The 13,208-nt window shown below is 41.1% G+C and overlaps 1 protein-coding gene across 15 annotated transcripts in view; it reads left to right on the forward strand.

Annotated features, from left to right (window-relative positions):
* The window catches only part of CDC42BPA (CDC42 binding protein kinase alpha), a 320,829-nt gene that overhangs the window by 125,203 nt on the left and 182,418 nt on the right, over window positions 1-13,208 (forward strand). The window lies entirely within an intron of this gene.

Below are 13,208 nucleotides of genomic sequence, written 5' to 3' on the forward strand. Positions count from 1 at the left end.
ACTTTACCTGTATTATTCTAATTCTGGCAATAAATCTATGATTTGGGTGTCATCTAAAATGGATGTTCCATTTTACAGATGAGGAAACCCAGCTTCAGAGACATGAGTCGGTAATTAGCATAGGCTGGATTAAAATCGAAGTCGGGCTGATGCCGGAATTTATGCTGTTCATATAACATCATATTGCTCATGAACATCATATTGCTCATATGCTTTACTGGTAGGACTTTGCAGAATAAAAAGGCTTTCTGTGGGCATAGAGGAAGGCGTTCTAGAAACAAGGGATGAAGGAGACAGGGACACAGGCGGGCAGAGGGCGGGTCTAGAGAGGGGTTGGTAGGTGACTCGGCTGAAGAAAAGAGCTCATGTGGAGTTTAGGAAGAGAGATTTCAATCCCTGTTGTGGAAACGTTTGAACACCATGCTGTAGACTTTAGATCTTGGGAGCCATCAAGTTACCGATACTTTTAGGTAATGTAGTGTTTGATTAAAACAGTGTGTTAAGTAAGTTGATTTTACAGTAAACTGTGTATCAGTTTTCATGTTTTGCTGGATTTCAGAATGTTTTATAGTTATGAATTTTAAGTAGAGGGAGTTAGAGAAGACAAAAAGGGAGTAGTGGAGACTGGATGTATTCGGGGAAGGAAATACTTTTTTTCCCTTGTGTTCTTGTATTTTATTATTTTTTAAAAATGTTTATGGATTTATTTTGAGAGAGAATGTGTGTGAGAACAGGGAAGGGGTAGAGAGAGAGGGAGAGAGGGAATCCCAAGCAGCCTCCGTGCTGCCATCACAGAGCCCGATGCGGGGCTTGAACTCACGAACCGTAAGATCATGACCTAAGCCAAAATCAAAGAGTCAGATGCTTAACTGACCAAAGCATCCAGGTGCCCCTCCCCTTGTGCTCTTTCAAACTACATTTATTTCCAAACCTATAAAATATGTTATTGGTCTTCTGACAGCACAGACATTTTCATATGAAAATCTTGTCTTCACTTATGCATCGGGAGAAAGGAGCAGTGGAGAGTAGTGGATGAGAAGAATCATGAAATTATACATACAAGTGTTGAGCACATTGTGAGATTTCAGTCAAGAACATTGCAACTTCCTTTGAAATGTCTAGAAATACACTTTAAAAACACATCGTAAGGCATCATGTTACCTGTTTTCAGAGATGTTAATTATGAGATGAAAGAGACAGGAATGGGGACATGGAAATAAGAAGCCCAGAGATTGACTCTGGAAGGCTGTAAAATTGATTTACAAACTGACCCCATAAAGTACAGACATTTTCTAGTAACATGATGTAGTAAAAACAAGCATTAAGCTCGGTGCCAGCAGACTTATGCACTGTTCTGGTTCCCCCATAAGCTTTTTAAACTTAGATTCCAAAACATGATTTATCACTGAGATTACAGCAACTTGAAACTTCTTTTTTTTTTTTTAACGTTTATTTTGAGACAGAGACAGAGCATGAATGGGGGGAGGGGCAGAGAGAGAGAGAGGGAGACACAGAATCCGAAGCAGGCTCCAGGCTCTGAGCTGTCAGCACAGAACCCGACGTGGTGCTCAAACCCACAAACCGCGAGATCATGACCTGAGCCGAAGTTGGATGCTCAACCGACTGAGCTGCCCAGGCGCCCCAAGCTCCTCCCCTTTTAAAGAGGCAGGGAAAGGACGCAGTGGGACTGAGGACAGAAGAAACATGGCAGCAGTAGAGCTGTTGTTGGTAGCGAGGCTGATGGAGGTGCTTTAAACGTTAAAGATGTCCGTTCTCCCCAAACTGATCTGCAGGTTCGATGCAGCGCCTGTCAAAATCCCGGCAGGGTTCTTGTTTCCTTGTTCTTTTAAATCCAGGTGAAAGTACGTGTCGAGCTCTCCACCCGCAACAAGTCCAGCTCCTGCCCTTGTGTTGGTAGTTGTGTTTAGGCCTCAGGCTCCTGGCTTGTCCCTAAGCGACTGTCCCTAGCTACAAATTTAGTAACATCATTTCATTTTCAGTAGTTACGACAGCTCACAGGTTTTTCCTTTAGAGCAGTAAAGATTTATTATTTGTTAGGTACAAACAGGCTTACTGCAAAGTTTACATGGAAATGCAATGAAACTAGAGTAGCTAAAATGATTCTTTTAATGATTTTGGAAAAGGAGAATGAAGTAGTCAGAATAACTACCTACTGTTGAGAGTTACTACGTTGCTGCCTTAAGCAAGACACTGCGTAGTGGGGGAGGAGTAGACATCACAGATCACCAGGTAGAAAGGAGAACCCAGGCCAAAATGTACGCAGTTACCTCCAGCTGATTTTGGCGACGGTGCTGACGCAACTCAGTGGAGGGAGGATCATCTTCAGCAAACAGTACGGGAATCGTAAGCGAAAAAACAAACTTCCTTCAGCCTCACACAAATGTGAAAAATAGTTCAAAATGGGTCATGGATTTAAGTAGATGACATAGGGTTACCTGGGTGGCCCAGTCAGTTGAGCAGCTGACCAGCTCAGGTCACGATCAGGTCAGGTTCGTGGGTTTGAGCCCTGCGTGGGGCCCTGTGCTGTCAGCGCAGAGCCTGCTTCAGACCCTCTGTCCCCCACACCTGCACCTCCCCCACTCATGCTCTCTCTCAAAAATAAAAAGTAAATAAAAATAAATAATAAACATTAAAAAAATATTCAACGTAAAAGTATAAAACTTTCAGAAGAAAACATCAAAAAACATCTTCTGGACCTAGGGCTTGGTGAGGAGTTCCTAGGACACCAAAAATTACTCAAGTGGACTTCATCAGCACTAAAAACGTACACTTCTAAGGCCCAGGTAAGCCGATGAAAGGGCAGGCTCCAGAATGGGGGGGAAGTATTTGCAGACCACATACAGGATGTACACCTTATGTCTAGAATATATAAAGAACTCGAAACACAATCCTCAAGAAACCTCAGACAGTCCAGTTATAGGATGGACGAAAGACCCAAAGAGACACCTTGCCCAAGAGGAGATATGGATGGCAATGAGCACGTAAAAAGCTGTTCAGTGCCCTTGCCATTAGCAAACTGCGAACTATACCCACCATGAGAGGCAGGCCAGTGAGCAGGTATTAGGACCGCTAAAATATGGACCAGCGGTCCTACTAAGTGCTGATGACCCTGCAGAGAAAGGAGATCTCCCACACATTGCTGGTAGGAAGGTAAAATGGTTTGGCCACTCTGGAAACAGTTTGCAAGTTTAAACAAAGTAAACATGCACTTACCATGTGACCTGGTCGTTGGCGTTTGTAGACATTTATCCCAGAACAATTAAAACATATTTGCAGAAAAACCTGTACGTGAATATTCATAGCAGCTTTGTTTGTAACCGCAAAATACTAGAAATGGCCCGCGAGTCCCTCCCGGGCGGCGTGGTAGCTACCTGCTGGGCGCCCCGTGGGCCCGCGGCACTGGGAGCACACGGCAGCCTGGGCGGCCCCGGATGGTCCTGAGTGACGAGCATGGACGCTCAGAACGTTATGTTGTTTATGACTCCACTTACCTAACATTCTTGAATTACCAAAACTACAGAGGTTGAAAGCCGATGAATGGTTCCCAGGGGACAAGGTCAGGGGCAGAGTGGGGAGTGAGACAGCATGGGGCAGTTCTCTTTTGTGGTGATAGTACAGCTGTGCGTCTTGAATGTGGTGGTAGTTACATGAGTCTGTACGTGGGCTAAAATCGCGTGGAATACTCACAGATTAGAAAAGGATAAAAGCCAAAAGGTCTCTGATGGAACATTAACGTAGTAGCGTCAGCTTCCTGGTTTTGCTATTGTGCCCTGGACGTAATACGTTGTAACCAGTGGAGAAGCCGGATGGAAGGGTACATGGGACTCGTTGTACTATTTATGCAATTTCCTTTGACTCTGTAATCATTTCAAAATGGAAAGGTTTGGGGGCACCTGGGTGGCTCAGTGGGCGCCTAAGCCCAGCTCTTGATTTCGACTCAGGTCATGATCTTGTGGTTCATGGGATCGAGCCCCACGTCGGTCTCTGCGCCAACCATGTGGAGTCTGCTTGGGACTCTGTCTCTCCCTCTCTCTCCCTGCCTCTCCCCTGCTTGCTTTCCTTCTCTCTCTCAAAAATAAATAAATAAACTTTAAAAAAAAAAAAAGGGAAAGATTTTAAGGGAAAAAAAATTACCTCTATTACTTTCTTTTCACAAGTCTGGAAACCAGGCCCAGGAAACTCTCTATCTTGGTGAATTCCTCAGTTGCTTAGGCTTCTGGCCTTCCAGGAAGTGATTTTTCTTTCTGTAACTCAGAACTTAGATGATGTGCAATTCAGGAGGTACGCGGAGTCCACTTAGTGAAAGTCAGCATTGAAAAGGACCCTGGACTGAACCCTGAGGAGTTTCAGTATTTCGAGATGGGGTAGAGTAGCAGTGGCCAACGAAGCAAACTAAGAAGAAACAATTGGAGGAAGATAATGAGAATATGCGGAATAAAGTAAATCATCTTTCCCTTTATGTTTAATAACATTAATGTCTTAACTGATGCATTTCTTTTTTTTTTTTTAATTTTTTTAATGTTTGTTTGTTTATTTTTGAGAGAAAGCACGAGCAGGAGGGGGGCAGAGAGAGGGAGACACAGAATCCAAAGCAGCTCCAGACTCTGAGCCATCAGCACAGAGCCCAATGCAGGACTCAAACCCACGATCCGCGAGCTCATGACCTGAGCCAAAGCCAGAAGCCTAACCGACTGAGCCACCCAGGTGCCCCTTAGCTGATGCATTCCAAACCAACATTTAATATCATTTTTTGTGTCCTGGGTGTTGGAATGGGAGTGGGGGCTGCCTTATGGAAGTCATATGCTCTTTACATTCAGTTTATTGCCTTTTGAAAAAAGACTAAGTTTAAGGAAATACTTTTGCTTCACAGTTTTGCCCGAGTAGGACAGATTTTATTTTTATAAATTCATTCATGGTGAAAGTATTGTTCAGCCAGCACTGTTTGCCCAATATTCTACCTATTTTCTTAGGTGAGGTACTCCTATTGAGTATCTCAATAGGAGTGGAGGAAATAATGCCTTTATTTTGAAAAATTACTTTGAGATAAGCTTAACTCTAATGATAGAGAGCAGTTGAATGACAACAAAACCAGGTTTAAAAAAGCAGTAGGAATTACATACCTAAACATTGTGGAGATGGAGAGTGTGAACAAGTGAATCAGGAGGACCTCTTGGAGGAAACCTGCCTGTGATAGGAAGTAGATGGTTTAAGACATTGAAATAAGGGCGCCTGGGTGGCTCAGTCGGTTGAGCGTCCGACTCTGGCTCAGGTCATGATCTCGTGGTTTGTGAGTTTGAGCCCCACGTCGGGCTCTGTGCTGACAGCTCGGAGCCTGGAGCCTGCTTCGGATTCCGTGTCTCCCTCTCTCTCTCTACCCCTCCCCAACTCGTGCTCTGTCTCTCAAAAATGAATAAATGTTAAAAATTTATTAAAAAAAAAAAGACATTGAAACAGCTTCCCTGAGGAAGGAAGACCAAAATAAGCAAGATATACGACGATTGACTGTTAACGTTTAGAAATAAAATTTTGTCGTTATTTTAATGTGAAAGATATCACTTAAATACTTAGGAAAATACAGTATAAAAATACTGTTATGAAAGCATGTCCACATTTTTTATATGCTTTTAGCAAAATAGCTGGTTTTTTCCCTGTGTTTATTGAAACACTATTTCAGCTGTCCCAAAATACCTTATTTTCAGTCTGTCAACTCAGATTTTCGCCTTTGCCACAGAGGCACTCCAGTTTCCAACTTGAAGTCTGAATGCCACCATTTCCATTTTTGATTTGCTGAATAAGCAGTTTGCATTTTAAGAGTGTGTCTTTTCTTTTCAATCATTTATTTGCTTGAATGTAAAATTTGTGAGAGAGATTATTTCTAACAAGTAAACAGTATCATGTGGCATATGTCGGACTCCGGTTGATGAAAGTACACGTCAAATGTTGGGTTAGAATAAAGCAAGCCCTAATTATAGGTTGGGGAAAAAACCCCAACTTCTTTCTAAATATGTTAATTAAACTCAGCAGCAGGCTTGGTGTTCAGATTGTCAGCTACAACTTTAAGCATGCTAATGATGAAAGACATAAAATCCTGCTAGAACAACCAAAAGAATAAGCTTCATCTGATCAGAATGTTATGTTTGATGATCCCGTGGCATAGTTTGAAATGACAAAAATGGAAAGATGAGGATGTTTATGATGTTTTTAAATAATACAGAGATAATCAGAATGTTGATTCTGGTACCAAAACGTTAGCAGTCAATATTGTGTCTTACCTTGATTTCTGTTTCTAGTGGAGTCTTATCTGTGATATGACCATTTTAAGAGCGGTGCACCTGTTGTCTACAAACCAGAAGGACCCTACTAGAAACTACTTTGATAGAGAAGGGAAGGTCACTGAGGGCGACAGGTAATGGTAGACTGTGAAACCGGTTTTTTTAAATGGAGAATTCTCTATTCTAAACCTTTCAGAAGCAGTTTAAAAAAAAATTTTTTTTTAATATTTATTTATTTTTGGGACAGAGAGAGACAGAGCATGAATGGGGGAGGGGCAGAGAGAGAGGGAGACACAGAATCGGAAGCAGGCTCCAGGCTCTGAGCCATCAGCCCAGAGCCTGAGGCGGGGCTCGAACTCACGGACCGCGAGATCGTGACCTGGCTGAAGTCAGACGCTTAACCGACTGCGCCACCCAGGCGCCCCTCAGAAGCAGTTTTAAAAAACGATCTAAAAATCACAAACTTGTCTTAATTGGCTCTATTCATAAAAGCATTAGATCTTATTCTTGATAATTAACATTAATAGTTGTCATTGGTATGTAAATGGCTCCTGACGTTTTCCCAAACTTTTTTCCGCTGGTAGGAGGAAACAGTGATCTCTACCTTTCTGTATTACTTGCCAGTGATATTCAGGGGATCTTCATTAAAAATTGCTGTTAAGATCTAATTATAAATAGTTCTTTTTAACAGTTTTATTGAGCTGTAATTCACATACCATACAATTCAGTCAGTTAAAGCATACAGTGGTTTTTAGTATTTTCACAGATACATTCAACCATTACTTCAGTCCATTTTAAACCATTGTCATCATTTCAAAAAGAAACCCTGTTCCCTTGTTTCCCCCGCCCTCAGCAGCCATTAATTTGTATCTATAGATTAGTCTGGACACTGAATGAAATCATGTAATGGGTCTCTTTTGACTGGCTTCTTTCACTTGGCATACTGTTTTCTTTCTTTCTTTCTTTCTTTTAAGTTTATTTATTTTTGAGAGAGAGAGAGAGAGAGACAGAACATGAGTAGGGGAGGGGCAGAGAGAGAGGGAGATACGGAATCTGAAGCAGGCTCCAGGCTCCGAGCTGTCAGCACAGAGCCTGACACGGGGCTCGAACTCCCGAACCACGAGATCATGACCTGAGCCGGAGTCAGACTCTTAACCGACTGAGCCACCCAGGCGCCCCTCAGCATACTGTTTTCAAGCCTCAGGCATGTTGTAGAGGATGTTAGATACATCTCAGATTAACTAGGTTGACTGGTAAAACTAAAATACCAACGTTCTCTGGAGATTTTTGACAGAATCCACAGTGTGCACGGGATCACAACGTGCACAGAACAATCCAGAATTACTCAGTGTATCAGGAAATTATGATTCAGTCTCAAGAGGAAAAAGTGGACTCCTAGCTCAAGATGACCCAGGTCACCCAGGTTTGAATTATAAGAATTATCAGGTAAAACCTGATCTAATTCTCTTATCCCCTGTGTCCTTGAGAATCTGGCCTCTTGGTATAGTGAAAGATATCACTTAAATACTTAGATTAGTACTTATTTTAAATAAACTTAATGAAGTAATAGAAAACACATTGGAAATGAATGAGATAATAGAAAATCTCAGTAATAGGAAAAAAAAAAAAAAAGAACCAAATGAAAACTTCAGAAAAGAAAAATACAGTATCTCGGGTAAAAATTCACTGAGTGGTTTCTGTATCAGAAAGGAGACTCAAAGGAAAAAGTCTATGAAATTGAATATAGATCAGTAGAAATTCTCTTATGCAAAGCAGGTGTGAAAAGATTGGAAGAATGAACAGATTAGAGATGAAAAGATCCAACATATGTAATTGGTGCCCCAGAAAAAGAGAATAAGGCAGAAAAAAATAATGGCTTAAAACTTCCCAAGTTTGGAGAAATATATGAGTTTATAGAATCAACAATTGTGTCAAGCCAAAGCAATAGAAATTCGAAGAAAATCACTCCTAGCACCTCCAAATCAAAATATGGAATTAAAGGCTATGAAAAGTCTTGATAGCATCTAGAGGAAAATAGCATTTTACATGGGAAAAACAAGTTGAAAGATCTCAGATTTCTCATCACAACCACGGGTACTAAAAGATAAACAAAATTTTGACAACACTGGAAAGAAGAAAACTATCAACCTACTTCCCTTAGGAATGAAGTTAAAAAGAGGATATTTTCAGATAGATGCAACCCAAGAGCATTTATTGCTTAAGACCTTCCTTACAAGAAACACTGATGACATATTTCAGAATGAAGAGTCAGCAGAGGAAATGCAGATCTTTAAGAAAGAAGAAAGAGCATAATAAATGGTAAAAAAAAAAAAAAAAAAAAAATCTCAGCATACATAAAACACCTTTTTTTCTCTTAAATTCTTTATTTTTTTTTTTAAGATTAAACTTTAATCTTTATTTTAAGTAGTCTCTACACCTAACGTGGGCCTTGAACTCACAACCCCGAGATCAAGACCCACACACTAAACCAACTGATCCAGCCAGGCACCCCTCTCCAAAATTCTTTAAAACACATGGCTGTTTATGTATTTATATTATTATTATTATTATTTTTTTTTTTTTTGAGAGAGAGAGAGCGCATAAGCTGGGGAGAAGGCCAGAGGGGGAGAGAGAGAGTCTTAAGCAGGCTTCACACTCAGTGGAGAGCCTGATGGTGGGACTCGATCCCACAACCCTGGGATCATGATCTGAGCCGAAATCAAGAGTCAGATGCTTAACTGACAGAGCCACCCAGGCTCCCTAAAATATGTGACTGTTTAAAGAAATTTGTTTTGGTAGATACTCGATGAATGCATATGTAATATGTGTGACAACTATAACATAATGGATAGATAGGGCATAAACAAATGCTAGTATAATTATAGAACTTTGGAGGTTTTTTGTTTTTGTTTTTTTTAAAGGAAAAAGTCCTGTGGTGACAAAACAAGTAAGTGACAGGGAAAGGAAAACTAGTTTATCATCAGACTTTTCAACAACAAAACTTCATGACAGGAAAAAAGTGTGTTCAATATTTATGATACCCCAGAAAAGAGAACACGAACATAATCAACTTTCAGGTATAAAAAGCACACACAGCAGTGTTGTCAACTTGCAGGAGCCTGGGGAACGTTGTTCCCATGAATTCTTCCTGAAGAATCTGGAATATTCCATGAGAGAATGAGCTACAGACAACCAAAATGACCAGAGAGACCTTAGCTTAAGGACTGGCGTTGCTCGTTAAATAGTCAGTTATGGATTAAAACAGGAAAAAAGAGGGAGGCCGAACAGTATTGATGGCTGCATACTCTAATAATGGACATTTAATAGAACTTATAAAGGTCAGTGGTGATAACTGGGAGAATTTATGCAGATTTTTTTTCAAATTGTCTTCAGGAAAATTTTGGGGTAGTATTTGTCATGTTATTTTTGAGATTGTTGAGTGTAAATGTGAAAACAAATGAGTGATTATGGAGTACTCTAATTCTGTTGTCCCCTGTGTCCTTGAGAATCCGGCCTCTTGGTATAGAAAAAAAGGAGATACCGAGAAAACAGAAGAGGACAAGTATGAACTCTGTACTTCTGAATTTGAATTGGAAGGATCAGAATGAACTTCTGAGGTTTCCATAATTTGCAAGAAGGACTCACAGAATTACTGAACACTTCCCTGCTTACATTTTATTGCATAGAAAAGGTACAGATGGAAACCAGCCGAGGGAAGAAGTGTGTAGGGCAGAGTCCAGGGGAGCATCTGTCGTCCTCTCCCCGTGGAGCTGGGAACAGCTCTACTTACCTGCCATTCGTGGGTGACGGTAGGCACCAGGACTGTTAACCAAGCAAGTGCACCTGAGCATTGGGTTTCCAGAGTTTTAGGGGCTCAGCGTACGGTCTGCATGATTGACCTTTCCCTGAAGTTGGGATGATACCATTAGTTTCCGGTCCCTTCCAGAGGTAAAACTGATACTGTGTGGCCCAGGTAAATTACATCACAAATTACGTTGTTAGATTGTCTGGTGGCCAGAGCCTCCAGGCAAAGACACGCCGATCAGGCATGATATTCCAGTGGCCTAGAGATCATTTCCCAGCGGCCGAAGCAAAGGCCAGACCTTTCATTGGGTTTGTTCTTCGTGACACAGGCCACCCCGTGGCCTTAACGCAAGGCTCTCTGAGAGCAAAGTGATCGTATTTGGGCATTTACATTTAGTATAGCGTTTATATCAGCAGTAGTGTGAATATGTTTGTCATTTAACCACGAACCCATTCTATACGGTCATCACATACACTTTCATATTTTTGTACTAATTTAATTATTTGTTTCTCCCTTTACTACTGTTTTTGCTGTATGATAAACTTGTGCGGAACTCTTCCATGTAGAGACCAGCTGATGGTTAGCTGAATCTACTTCTTCAGGCTGGTCATTTTATCAGATCCTGTGGAGGCTTTAACCAAATCTCCTAATACGTTTAGTTATCGGTATCAGTATTATCCTAAGACCTGTTTACACAGCAGGGCTGAATCTCAACCACCCAGGCCGGGGTTACACCATATGGCAGTAGACGTGACTTGACAATAAGAGCCAAGGCACTAGCACATTCCTGGTGTCCCCGTGAGGCATTAACCCTCTAGACCATCATCATATCACGTGATTAAACGTCTCCCAGAATGATGCCACCCAGGTTTGCGCATTCCCCTTTGACTGTGTCCCGTCCCCAAAGCAGAAGCATCTTGGCAACACATGCCTTCACCACTTTAAGCGTCTGGTGTCATTGAGCTAAGGGTCAATAACATCTTCTGCTCTGAGCCTCTCACAAAGAAAGCATCAGTGTAATGTTGGGTTTCCCTCATTGCATAACCCATTTATTGATGCCTTTAGCCCTAGTTATTCCTCCTCCTCTCCATTTATCATTTCGTTTTGCCCAAACTTTTCCACCTCTGGAAGGGATGTTCAGCTTGACCGCTGTGCTGGCCCAAATGCCAGCAGCAATGTTTGTCTCGCAAATGCCTCCCTCTCAGTGCATTCTTTCAGTGCAGAGTAGATGCAGAAATTGTGGGCTAGCTCAACCACCTGGCAGTCCAGCAGTATTCCCTGCCTAGCTTGGTTTTGCCAGGTGGGGTAAGGTGTAACCCACCCCACCAGGACCGTAAGAATTCTGACATTAAGGTTTAAAGGCATAGGTAGAGTTCCTCACTTAGGAACCATCGTCGGTTTTGGCGCCTACTGGTGCAGCCCTGGTCCTGGGACCCTGCTTCAGATGGAGCGGGTGAGGCGAGGAGGGAAGAATTCTGTCACCGTCTCAGCTTCCTCCCTCACTTCCTCATTCCCCGGGGAGAGCGGAATATGCAAATGTGTACTTGTTCTATGTCAAGCAAGTCTGATTCAAGGATCCTAGGATCTTTTTTTTTTTTTTTTTTAATCACTATTAGGGCATTTTGGTTTGTTTTGCCTTGAAATTTACTTTGCTTGGTAAAATATAAATACACCAGTCTTTCAGTAATGGTATTCATATCCTCTAACTTTCTTTCACCTTATTTTTATTCTTTTCATTTTGAGCATTTCTTGGGTATGCAGCAATTAGTTGTTTTTACTTGCTGACCTAAAAAAAAAAAAGCTGTGACTGTCACTTCAAACACTGCATGGAAAATAGAAAGTACTAAATAAGCACTAGGTGTTATTTTTATCAAGACAGAAGAGATACAAAGAAATGAGAGTGGGAATAGAACTGTAAGCAAGTATGTTGTAGGCTTAAAAAATAGTAAGAGTATCGTGAGCAACTGTACTCCAGTAAATTTGAAAATGTGGATGAAATGTGCGTTAGAAAAATATAAGCTACTGCAATGTACTTGGGAAGAAATAGAGATTATCTGAATACCCTAAGAACATTTAAGGAAACTGAGTCTGTAATGGAAAGTTCCCCTTCCACAAAACTTCACTCTCATCTATTTTTAGGCATTTGGTGCCTTGTCTCCTTGATTTTTAAAATTGAAATACGCGTCAAGTTAACACAGGAGTTAAGTGTGCAGTGAAGAGTTTTGACAATGGATACATCTGGGTAACCGCCTTTGCAGTCAAGATATAGAATGTTTTTTTATCACCCTGCAAATGTCCTAGTGCTCTTTTCCGTGAACATCTTCTTTCTGTTTCTCCAGTCACTAGTTCTGGTTTCTGTCACCAGAACTTAGGGTTACCTGTTCTGGAACTTCTTACAAATAGGATTATACGTCATGTATTCTTTTCTGTCTGATGTCTTTTTATCCACATAAAGTTTTTGAGATTCATTCAGTTCGGTGTATGTGTCAATAGATTTTTCTTCATTGGTGAGTGGTCTTCCATTGTATAAACGTATGATGGTTTATCTGCTGTTGATGTCATTTGCATTTTTCCCACTTTTGAGCCTTTACAGTAGAGCTGCTATGAACCTTCTTTTACTCCACGTGGTTTCATGGATGAGTTCTCTTTTACTTTTAAGAAAGTGATCGTTGAATCCTATATAAATTGTTTCAGAAAGTTTGAGAATTTTTAAAAATCTGTTTCCCTCACTTTATGATGGTAGTGAAATCTTGATCACAAAGCTTGAAAAGGAGGACGGTACAAGGGGCGAACGTTAGTGTGGTGCAGTGTCCCTTATGAATAGAAGACCAGGAATCATCAAGAAAAAATGGAATCAGATTTAGCGTGTATGTGTTTTTCAATACTAATAAGACAGACTTATTTTTCGATTTAATGTCTCTGAAATTGGAGTGCTTTTTTTAAAAGAAATGGCTTCTAAAATTATAGTTGCCAGTGTATTCTCTCTTGTAGCTGCACTGGACGTAGTGATGCCTTTTTACAATTGGTGGAATTTTAGACTCCGTGATATGTGGTACAACAAACAAGTATGACCACGTGGGTTTCATCCCAGGCTACAAGGGAGTTTCAGC

This window comes from Leopardus geoffroyi, chromosome C3 (genome assembly GCF_018350155.1).
Source record: "Leopardus geoffroyi isolate Oge1 chromosome C3, O.geoffroyi_Oge1_pat1.0, whole genome shotgun sequence".
In the NCBI taxonomy this organism is placed as follows: domain Eukaryota; kingdom Metazoa; phylum Chordata; class Mammalia; order Carnivora; family Felidae; genus Leopardus; species Leopardus geoffroyi.